This window comes from Humulus lupulus, chromosome 1, assembly GCF_963169125.1.
Source record: "Humulus lupulus chromosome 1, drHumLupu1.1, whole genome shotgun sequence".
Taxonomy (NCBI): Eukaryota; Viridiplantae; Streptophyta; class Magnoliopsida; order Rosales; family Cannabaceae; genus Humulus; species Humulus lupulus.
In genome coordinates, this window is record NC_084793.1 from 259,562,563 (window position 1) to 259,574,729 (window position 12,167).

At 39.1% G+C, this 12,167-nt stretch overlaps 1 non-coding gene across 1 annotated transcript; it reads left to right on the forward strand.

Annotated features, from left to right (window-relative positions):
- Positions 1 to 593: 593 nt before the first annotated feature.
- LOC133813604 (small nucleolar RNA R71) lies at positions 594 to 698 on the forward strand. Its single transcript, XR_009884613.1, has one exon. It is a non-coding gene; the product is annotated as a small nucleolar RNA R71 (small nucleolar RNA).
- The last annotated feature ends 11,469 nt before the right edge of the window (positions 699 to 12,167 follow it).

The window sequence follows — 12,167 nt, forward strand, 5'->3', positions numbered from 1 at the left end:
GGATGAGATGGGCGTAGATTTGGATCATAATACTGTCCATAAGTCGATTTATGAGGGGGTTGTTGAGGTGGATACTGTGGATATTGTGGTTGTAACCCTTGATTATTTTTCCAAGATAGATTAGGATGATTTTTCCAGCAGGTGTATAGGAATTTGAGTAAGTGTTGGGTGTAGGTCTTGAAAAATTACCTATAACCTGTGCTTGTTCCAAGGGCATGTTGTTCACATCAGTTGAGCAACTAGCTATGCTCAGGCATTGTTCATAAGAATGAGGTCCTCCACAAATCTCATAACTCAGGACATTCTGTACTTGCATTGCTTGTGTGGTGAGATTAGTTTGCTACAGTTGTTTGGTTAGAGATGCTACTTGAGCGGTCAATAGCGCTATTGGATCATGTTCTACGACTCCCGCCACTTTCTTATTATCTCCCTCAATAGGCCAATTATAATTATTCATAGCCATCTCTTCCAACAGTTTGTATGCTTCATTCGAACTTTTTCTCATAAACGCCCCTCCTGATGCTGAATCTATTATCGTTCTTGTATTTCCTCCCAAACCATTGTAAAAAGTATGAACTAACAACCACTTCTCTATTCCATGATGTGGGCATCTCCTTTGCAATTCCTTAAATCGTTCCCAAGCATCATACAAAGACTCCCCATCCAGTTGATGGAAGTTGTTAATCTCTCCTTAGATTCTGACTGACTTGGTAGGAGGAAAAAATTTATCAAGAAACTTCTGAGCCAAATCTTCCCAAGTAAGTATACAATTGGCTTGTAATGAATTCAAACAACTCTTAGCTCTGTCCCTTAGTGAAAATGGGAATAGTCTTAATTGTACAACGTCATTACTCACCCCATTCATTTTAAATGTCGCACATAACTCCAAAAAGTTTGTGATATGTAGATTTGGATCCTCATTTGGTAACCCCCCAAATTGTACACAGTTTTGCACCATCTGAATAATTGAGGGTTTGATCTCAAAATTATTAGCCTCAACAGTTGGAGGACGAATGCTTGAATGTATCCCCGTAATAGTAGGGAGTACATAATTCCTTGATGGTGGATAAGCTTTAGCTGCATTACCCATATTTGCATTATTGTTGACAACATTATTTGTGTTCTCAGCCATGGTAAAGTCCAACCTCTTCTTTATCTTGCGATTCTTTCTACAAGTTTTCTCAATTTCAAGATCTATTGGTGTGATTTCCTTTTGTCTAGTTCCTCGCATATACCAATAATTCCTGAAACACAATATAGCCTTGATCCAAATAAATATTAAATAGTAACAATAAATAAAAAATATAAAAATACCAAATTAGAACAAATAACAATTAACTATGATATTAGAAATTTAGTCCCCAGCAACGGCACCAACAACTTGCTCATGAAAATATGTATATGCGCAAGTGTACACAATCGATTCAAGTAATATATGATAAGTAGAGTATCGTTCCCTCGAAGACTATCTTCCAAGTACCACTAATTGCTCTTTAAATTTCTATTTGGCAACTAAAAATTTGATTTTTGAATTTGATTTTAAATTTGAAAATACTTTTAAAAAAAAAAACTAAATAAAAGATTTAAATCACTATGAAAGAGACCTAGGGTGTTAACTTCATCAACTTTTCATTCTACTAATTGTATTAATCAATTCTAGATTTCTTTCTTTCTATTCTAATAGCAGGTTAACATAAATCGATTCCTATTATTTTTCAAGATATAAGATCTCAGCCTATATGCAGGTTTTCTACATCTCTGTGATAAACTTAAACATATAGAAGACATTAAGCATGGAAACCTAATTACTACACAAGCCATACAGGTACGTCTATATAATGATAGCATATTCAATTCTCATCTTTTGAATTTTGAATCAAAATCATTAAATCAAGCAAATAGTGATCAGGTATTTACTAGCATCAAACACACATTATATTGATTAGAATAAAGAAGAAAATCATAAGAACATCATAATTCAATTAGATAGAAATCCAAATGACTACATTAAACCCAAGATAAAAATTTGTTTAGTTCATATCAGACATAATAACAATAACATTCATATAATTATTCATAGAAAATAACCTAAAGAATTAAGATGAAGAAGAAATCTAGAAAGTAATAAACCAGAAAAAGAAATCTAAATACAATAATCACAGCAGTCTTTTCTAAATCTAGGGTTTATGAAACTCCTCAGCCTCCCCAAATTCGCAGAATAATGCCACTTAAATAGATTCCCAATGCCCACAAGTGAAAATACTGTTTTGTCCTTCTAAAAATGAGTTAAAATTTCAAAATCGCGTCGATAGCGCTGTAGCTAGGTTTTGAGCGCTGTAGCACTGATAACAGAGCCAACTTCCATAAAAAATTCATGTACTAGTGCTGTAGCGCTAATTTTGTAGCGCTGTAGTGCTACAATCAGACTCCAAATAAATATCAACTAGCGTTGTAGCGCTACTTACAGAAACACAAGCCTTCATAACAACAAATGAGTGTTGTAACGCTACTATGCTAGCGCTGGGGCGCTATTCACAATGACTTAACTCGAACTCCTTGCTTCCAAAATGACTCAATTTTCTCCAAAATTGCTCCATTTTCTCCCACTTTTACCTCATTAATCTGTTTTTACCTTCTTAACATCAAAAACTTGAAACATGAACAAACAAGCATAAATTTGTGATAAAATAACCCTAAACTAATGAAAACCTTCCTAAAAACTAGACCATAAACGAGCCTAAAACTCATTTATCAATCTTCCTCTTCAGGAGTCTGGGGAGACTGCTTCTTTGAAAGATGAATTCCATGGTGGGACGGTAAACGTCCTTTCTTGGAATTTGTCATTGAGAATTGTTTAAGCACTTTATCTATGTAAGCTGCTTGAGATAGAGCTAAGAGTCTGTTCTTTCTATCCCTAATGATCTGGATACCTAGAACATAACTTGCTTCACCCAAATCCTTCATCTGGAATTAAGTGCTCAGCCAATTCTTCACATTTGACAATTTGTTAACATTGTTTCCAATGAGTAAGATATCATCTACATAAAGAATCGGGAATACCACTATTTGATTTGCCTTCAGTTGGTAAACACAAGGTTTATCAATATTTTGTTCAAAACCATAGGTTTTGATTATTTCATCAAACCTAAGATTCCAGGAATGAGAAGCTTGCTTAAGTCCATATTTGGACCTATTCAACTCGCAAACTTTTCCTTCTTGTCCAACTACTTTAAATCCTTCTGGCTGATCCATATAAATGACTTCGTCAAGCTTTCCATTAAGAAAAGCTGTCTTTATGTCCATTTTCCAGATCTCATAGTCGAGAATGGCTACTATGGATAGGAGGATGCGAATGGACTTGAGCATGTCTACCAGACTAAAAGTTTCCTCATAGTCCACGCCTTCTCTTTGGGTATAACCCTTTGCCACTAATCGAGCTTTATAAGTTGCGATATTTCCATCAACACCTCATTTCTTCTTGTAGATCCACTTGCACCCAATGGCCCTAAATTCACTAGGCACTTCCACAAGATCCCAGACGGAATTTGAGTACATGGAATCTATTTCATGTTTCATGGCTTTGAGCCATAGTTCCTTTTCAGGGCTAGCCATTGCCTATTTGAAAGACAATGGATCATCATCACTAGTGTCACCAACAAACATATTGGTTTCACCATCCAAACCATAGTGAACTGGGTTCCTTGAAACCCTCCCACTACAACGAGGCTCGGTGAATGTTTGCTCAGGAACAGTGGTAATTTCTTCATTTAAATCGACTTGCGTCGGTTGTACACGAAGAGTGGGAGTTTCATCATCAACTCGCATTGATGATGATGGAACATTGGTTGGAGTCAATTGTTTAACCATCTCCTCTAAAACTACTTTGCTGCGTGGTTTGAAGTTTTGGACATAGTCATTTTCCAAAATAGTAGCATTCGTAGAAGTAAACACTTTCTATTTTGCATGACTATAGAAAATTCCATCCCGAGTACCTTTAGGATAGCCCACAAACATGAAAACTTCAGTTCATGGTTCTAGCTTTCCCTTCTTCTTCCTCAGGACGTGGGTGGGACACCCCCAGATTCTATAATGGCGTAAACTAGGTTCATGACCATTCCAAAATTCTAAAGGTGTTTTAGGGATTGATTTAGATGGCACAACATTGAGAATGTCGTTCACAGTTTCAATTGCATGTCCCCAGAAAGAAGTTGGTAGAGTTGAGTAAGTAAGCATGCATCTAACCATTTCCAATAAAGTTCTGTTGTAACGCCCTAAACTCTAGGGATCGTTACGGTGCACATTGCAAACAGTGCTAAACTCGCTAATCAAGTCATTTGGCCATAAACGTGTACTAAGTATGATTAGCGATTTAGGGATTAAAATTTTTGGTTAAGATATAACGTCTCATTAGAACGTTTACTGTATACATTGGGATCCCAAAAATATAATTTAAAGGTCTATTACAAGAAAATATTTACAACCAGCCAATCTAAGCGGCAAAACAGGGTTTAACCCTAGTTCCTCTCCTTCAAACCTCGGTCGTGGCAGTTGAGCAACTGCATATGTACACAACGTCACCTAAGCTCTCCAACTCATGGATGGTCTAGTTTTCTTTTGCCTTTACCTGCACCACATAACACATGTGAGCCGAAGCCCAGCAAGAAAACTCAATATGCTCATGAACAATCATATCATGATATCAAATCATATCTGGCATGCCTAACAAACATAGATTTATTCAAGCATGCAAATAAATTCAAACATTTCTGGGGAATCGAGGATAAAAAATCCTGCCCTCCTGATTGGATGACTATCAAGTCAATCCTAATCAGATGAGTGATTTAACACTAGAGGTTCTGGTAAACCATACTGAGTGACCGACAAACAAGTCACTACGGGGCTCAGCACCCAAAGCCATGCAAATGATGATCATAATGATCATACAGAGCTTATAGCCCTGAATATATGAGTGAATATAACTTTGAGGTTCTGTTAAACCATAATGAGTGACTGACAAGCAGGTCACTATGGGACATGGTGCCCATAGCCGTGTAACTAGACCGTTACCTGGGCTTTCCTGCAATGGCTCTAATCAGATGAGTGACTGATGGGTAATTCACACAAGCGCTTTTAGTTTTCATCAAACTTGAGGTCGGTCCGGAATTAATGCTCTTGTTGAGTCATCTAATGCAGATGTTGATTAGATCTAATCTTTATTGGCTTGCGTTGAACACGCTAAGGCCGTTCCTGACTTATGAGTTAGCACTATGTGACTAGTGCCCAGTACCACTGCCGAACTTGACTAATGAGTCACAGCTTCACAGTTGATACTGACACCTTTGCCAATTCTGACTATTCAGTCAGTACCATGCACAAGTAAGCAATGCTACCAGTATGTGTCATATGTCAAATATCCAAAAGTAGGGCATTCAACATGCTTACTTAACAGTTGCTAGCACAATTATGATCATGCACAAACACAGAGACTCAAGCTCTGATCAGTTTCATAGTCAATATTCATGGCAAGCCCTAGTCATATGTTTCTCGTGCATCATATGCATCACACTTAACCATCCAGCATACCTCAATAATAACCATATACAAATGAGCAAGATTTCTAAGCATTCAATATGCTATCAATGTTCACATTTAAACATCCAACATGCACCAACAATAACCATGCATGTCACATATGGGGTGCAGTTTTCTTACCTCTGGTTCGAGCGAGAATTACAACAAGAACGACCCTTGAGAACGATCGATCCTTTAATCCCTTAGCGGTCACCTAGTCATAACCAAACACAATCTCTGATAAATGAAAATCAACAAAGATAAGGTCTTCACCTAAACCCCACTGCTGGGACCCCGAAACGTACCCACACGGTGAGTAGATTTGATCCCTGGCCTTAAGGATTGAAACCCCGAGCCAAAAACCCTTAAAAACACTCAAAACGAGGTTATGAAGAAACAGGGTAGCACTACCCTCCTAGCGCCCCAGCACTCAAGGCAGAACCAAAACCGCCCAACACCTCTTTAGGTAGCGCTGTAGTGCCCCCTACTGGGCGCTGTAGCGATACCTTCAGCTAGAATTTGCCCAGAAACCTCTTCCTTCAATTCCACTATTTCTAACCCAAACCAAAAGCTTCCAAACATCAAATTAAGTCCCAAATGAACCCCAAAACCATCCCCACATGTCCTAGGCACCACAACCCCAAGAACCCTAGCCAAAACTCCAATCAATTCCCAACTTTCCAACTCAAAAACCAGCTGAAACTCAACTAGGAAATCGGAGCAAAAACAAGAGTTCCAATGGCTAAAAACTCACCTCAATCTCAGCAACACACCCTCTTCAATGGTGGAGCATAACCCTAGCTTATCACAGCTTGGTTCCTTGGCTTGGTTCCTCAAAAAGAGCTTGAAAATTCAAAGAGAAAACAAGGGAAAATAACCATCGGAAGGAGAAGAAGAGCAACACTCTGCTTTTGGTAAGCTTCTACAGCCTTAATGGTTGATATAAATCTTTAAGGGTGAAAAAACCTAAATGCCGTCCTAATTAAAAATAAACCCATATGCATGCATTTATCATCATATTATAGTATAATTCACATAAACATGCATATAATCATTTAATAACATAATAAATCAATTATGGCCCTCCCGGCCTCCTAATCAAGGTCCTAAACCTTATTATGAAATTCGGGGCATTACAACTATCCCCTCCTTACAGAAATTTCATCCTCGAAATTTACCTAAACAGCCCGGAATAAGAATTCCGCACAATTGATTCCAGTTTCCCAGGTCGCTCCCTTGACCTCACTATTTTTGTAACATTACCTTAACTCAAGGTACACTCTGTTCCTTAGAATCTTATTCTTTCTGTTACAAACTGAACTGGCTATTCCTTACCAGAATACTTAACCTTAACCTTCAAATTCTTATGACTCAATTCATGAGTTCTTTGAACCCATGTCCACTACATGAAAATACATAACACACTGCATACGACTGACAGTGCCAAAGATAAGGCTGATTCAAAGTCAACCTAACCAGTCTTATTCAGGATTCAAATTATCAACATAATCTAGGGCTCAGCTTGCCCTTAACTCCTCACCCCTTTCCATGGTGATGCTTTTAAGGAAGATACAATCCTCTATCTGGAACTCTATGTTCCTGCTTTTCAGTTCAATAAAAATTTTCCATTTACTTTGAGAAGTGAGCATCCAAGCTCTAACTTCTAATAATCTCAATGGTCCCCTAAACCACCTCAGGATCCGGAATCAACACCTCACTCACCTCATTCCAATAATTGGGTGGCAAACATGCTCTACCATACCTTATCTCATAAGGTACCTTTTCAATACTGGATAACTCTCTTTCTCTTACAAAAAGATCTGAATACTGATCAGCTGTGTTACTTATCCTTACTGACAAAAATAAACTCACTTAAAACACTGGTTCACAATGACCTAAACCAATTCACGCTGACCCACTAACCTGGGAAATCCCACTGCAGAACCCATCGCGATGTTTCCTTATTTCCATTACAAAATACTCAAAGGCTGCATTGGCCTTCTGATTTCTAATACTTTGTCTTGACCTGCTAACAGGTTAAAAACTTTACCACACATTCCATTATGCCCCTCTCCATCTCAGGCCACCACTATGAAGCTTTCATATCCTGTCACATTCCCATGATGCCTGAATGAAGAAATTAAAAGAGTAGCATGAGATTCATCCAGAATCTCCCAATTAATCTTAGTGTCCATCGAAGTCTGATCCTTATACCATAATAAATTCATACCTGACACTGTTTAATCGTCAGCTAATCCAGCTAAGACTTTCCACTCAATCTTTCTTGTCTGCGGTTCACTTAGTAATCTTTCCTTTTGATCTTCTTTGAGATAATAATATCAAGCATTAAACTGGCCACCTGGCCCACCAGAAACTCTACTCTAGTTCTGGTCAAATCCTCTAACCAACCCAATGCATAAGAAATCACTTCTCCTGTCACTGAGGTGTCATAACCACCTACTAACTGATTCTGATCTGCAAGAAGACTCAGAAATCTTTCCCAAGGCACCTGTAATATCCTGCCCGTTCAAGGAAACTCCTGCCCCTAAGACGTTCCTTGACCTTGGAAAATCTCTGCAGATAAAATACCATAATACCATCGTCCAAGACGATCACAAATCCCATTCAAATAATCCTTTGAATGCTCTGTTCATCTGATTCACAAACACTTGGCATTAAACAAATTCTCATGACATACTCAGCACTCCTAATGCTCTTCTCTGATACAAACACAATCTTTTATATAACTTTCTCCCTGATCTCTAACTGGTCCTAACCATATCCAAGATCCACCTTAGAGAATTCCATCTTACTCAATAACTGAACCTTTAATTCTTACAACTCTGCTGAGCCATTCAATACAATGCCCTCAATCCAATTCCATTCCTGGCACTAATCCGATTACCATTCTATCTCTTCATATAAAAGAAACCATGGCAGATTCCCTGGAAGCACATCAAGAAACTCACAGACTCGCCCAGCCTGTCCTGTTCCCACTGACATAATCTAAGTGGTATCCACCACACTAGCTAAGAGCTCCATGCATCTCTCTGCCATAAAACTCTAGCTCTAAATACAGATGTCATCAGCATACCAAATCTATGCACAGTGCCAACTACCACAAGGCAATCTGCTCTCAAGACTAAGAACTACTATTCTTTCCTTGCCATTTAGCATTGCCCCATACTTACTTAACAAATCCATATCCCAAATCATACCAAAGCCAGTCATAACCAGCTTTATCAAAACCACTGAGGAGTCCTTTTCATCATAACATAACCATGTGATTTGCATAACATTTTTATGCTTCTATATATGCAACAAACAAAGGAACAACATGGCACCAAAACCAATCAGCATAACTTAGAAATCAGAACTAGAAAATTGACCTGCCACCCCTGAAGAACTAGTCTCGGTCTCAGACTTTGACTGCCTTGGAATAAACACTCGAGTTGGAATTGAGCTATCTATCCTCTTTTGCTCATCCCCTCTTAGCCTTAGGCAATTCTTCATGACATGCCCAACCATATCACATGCAAAACATGCCTTTGCTCGGCATTCTCCCAGATGGCGCCTCTTGCACCGACTGCATATTGGATAAGTCTTCCAGCTTTTGTTCTTGCTTACTCCAATAAGTGGAGATACCACTATCTGAGCTATGTGCTCCCTAGCACTCTTCTTCTCATCTTTTATGCTCTCAACAGCAAGAGCCTTCTCTATCACCTGAGCATAGGTAGAGACTTCATGCACTGGGGTAACTCTAATGCACTGAGCTATTCCAGGATTCAATCCCTGAATTTTTTTTTCCTTCCGAGCTACATCTATGGGTACCATATCTAAAGCAAACTTGGCTAACCCACCAAATCTGATAACATACTCGGCTACTGTTGCCTTTCCTTGAACGAGATTCACAAACTTATTCATCTTAGTAGTCTTAGCTGCATCACAATAATATCTTTCATTGAACAGTTGCCTAAATTCTTTCCAGTCCATCACAGCAGTATCTCGTGTCTGGGATACTATTTCCCACCACGTCTGGGCATCATCCCACAATACATATGTCACACAGATCACCCTGTCGTGACCTACCAGCCCCATACTGTCAAGAATGGAACTGATCATGCCCATCCATTGCTCAGCTCCGAATGGATCTAGGCCTCCCTCGAAGACTGGAGGGTAATACTCTTGGAATCTTCGATAGAGAAATTCCCATCTGTTCTCAACCCTAGGTTGAGGCAAAGTTGATGCCACTCCTAGCATAACCAAGAAGAGGTGCTCCCCAACAGATTCTGCTGTTGCTTCAGACACCTGATCTCTTCCTCATGCCTCTGCAATCTTGATTGCAAATCCGTGAATATTTGCTGAAAATTCATAGGAGAAGATGAAGAACTAATACCCTGGCTGTAACTGCCAGCCTCTGTATAACCACCACCAGGCCTCATTATCTGCCTTGGCTATAAACCTGCTGTTTGAATCTGTAGTCAATAACTTAACCCATTAATCATGATGAGCATATCAAGAGTTTTCCCCCACAGGATAAATCTTACCACACCACATTCATTAACCACTTGCAGTGCTATAAACATGCCCATGGCATTCATACATCAATCATAATCCTTGCTCTTCAAACATTCACACCATGCCTCCAACTCCAGCATGCAAATATCACAATTATATATTCATGGAGTAGGTAATCATATGATCACATTCATAAATATATTCACGGAGCATATAATCACTTAGTCAAGAGCCAGACTTTATCAGAATCTCATGCTCCCTGATACAATGTGCAGGTAAAGCATTTACATTCAATTTAAGTAGTTAAGCACATAACTACAAAAATAATTACCATTCCCTAAGTGAAGCTATCTTCAGTGACAAGTGCACATGCCCAACTTGTCTCCAGGAACCATAAACCTTGGCAGACTCTGATACCAAATTGTAACGCCTTAAACTCCAGGGACCGTTACGGTGCACATTGCAAACAGTGCTAAACTCGCTAATCGAGTCATTTGGCCATAAACGTGCAACTAAGTATGATTAGCGGTTTAGGGATTAAAATTTTTGGTTAAGATATAACGTCTCATTAGAACATTTACTGTATACATTGGGATCCCAAAAATATAATTCAAAGGTCTATTACAAGAAAATATTTACAACCAGCCGATCTAAACGGCAAAACATGGTTTAACCCTAGTTCCTCTCCTTCAAACCTCGGCCGTGGCGGTCGAGCAGTTGCATATGTACACATCATCACCTAAGCTCTCCAACTCATGGATGGTCCAATTTCTTTTGCCTTTACCTGCACCACATAGCACCCGTGAGCCGAAGCCCAGCAAGAAAACTCAATATGCTCATGAATAATCATATCTGGCATGCCTAACAAACATAGCTTTATTCAAGCATGCAAATAAATTCAAACATTGCTGGGGAATCGAGGATAAGAAATCCTGCCCTCCTGATTCGATGACTATCAAGCCAATCCCAATCAAATGAGTGATTTAACACTAGAGGTTCTGGTAAACCATACTGAGTGACCGACAAGCAAGTCACTACGGGGCTCAGAACCCAAAGCCATGCAAATGATGATCAGAATGATCATACAGAGCTTATAGCCCTGAATAGATGAGTGAATATCACTATGAGGTTCTATTAAACCATAATGAGTGACTGACAAGCAGGTCACTATGGGACCCGGTGCCCATAGTCGTGTAACTAGACCGTTACCTGGGCTTTCCTACAATGGATCTAATAAGATGAGTGACTGATGGGTAGTCACTAGCTTAAACAGATGAGTGACTAATGGGTAAGTCACACAAGTGCTTTTAGTTTTCATCGAACTTGAGGTTGGTCCGACATTAATGCTCTTGTTGAGTCATCTAATGCGGATGTCGGTTAGATCTAATCTTTATTGGCTTGCGTTGAACACGCTAAGGCCTTTCCTGACTTATGAGTCAGCACTATGTGACCACTGCCGAACTTGACTAATAAGTCACAGCTTCACAGTTGATATTGACACCTTTGCCAATTCTGACTATTCAGTCAGTACCATGCACAAGTAAGCAATGCTACCAGTATATATCATATGTCAAATATCCAAAAGTAGGGCATTCAACATGCTTACTTAATAGTTGCTAGCACAATTATGATCATGCACAAACACAGAGACTCAAGCTCTGATCAGTCTCATAGTCAATATTCATGGCATGCCCTAGTCACATGTTTCTCGTGCATCATATGCATCACACTTAACCATCCAACATACCTCAATAATATCCATATACAAATGAGAAAGATTGCTAAGCATTCAATATGCTATCAATGTTCACATTTAAACATCCAACATGCACCAACAATAACCATGCATGTCACATATGGGGTGCAGTTTTCTTACCTCTGGTTCGAGCGAGAATTACAACAAGAACGACCCTTGAGAACGATCGATCCTTTAATCCCTTAGCGGTCACCTAGTCATAACCAAACACAATCTCTGATTAATGAAAATCAACAAAGATAAGGTCTTCACCTAAACCCCACTGCCGGGACCTCGAAATGTACCCACACGGTGAGTAGATTTGATCCCTGGCCTTAAGGAT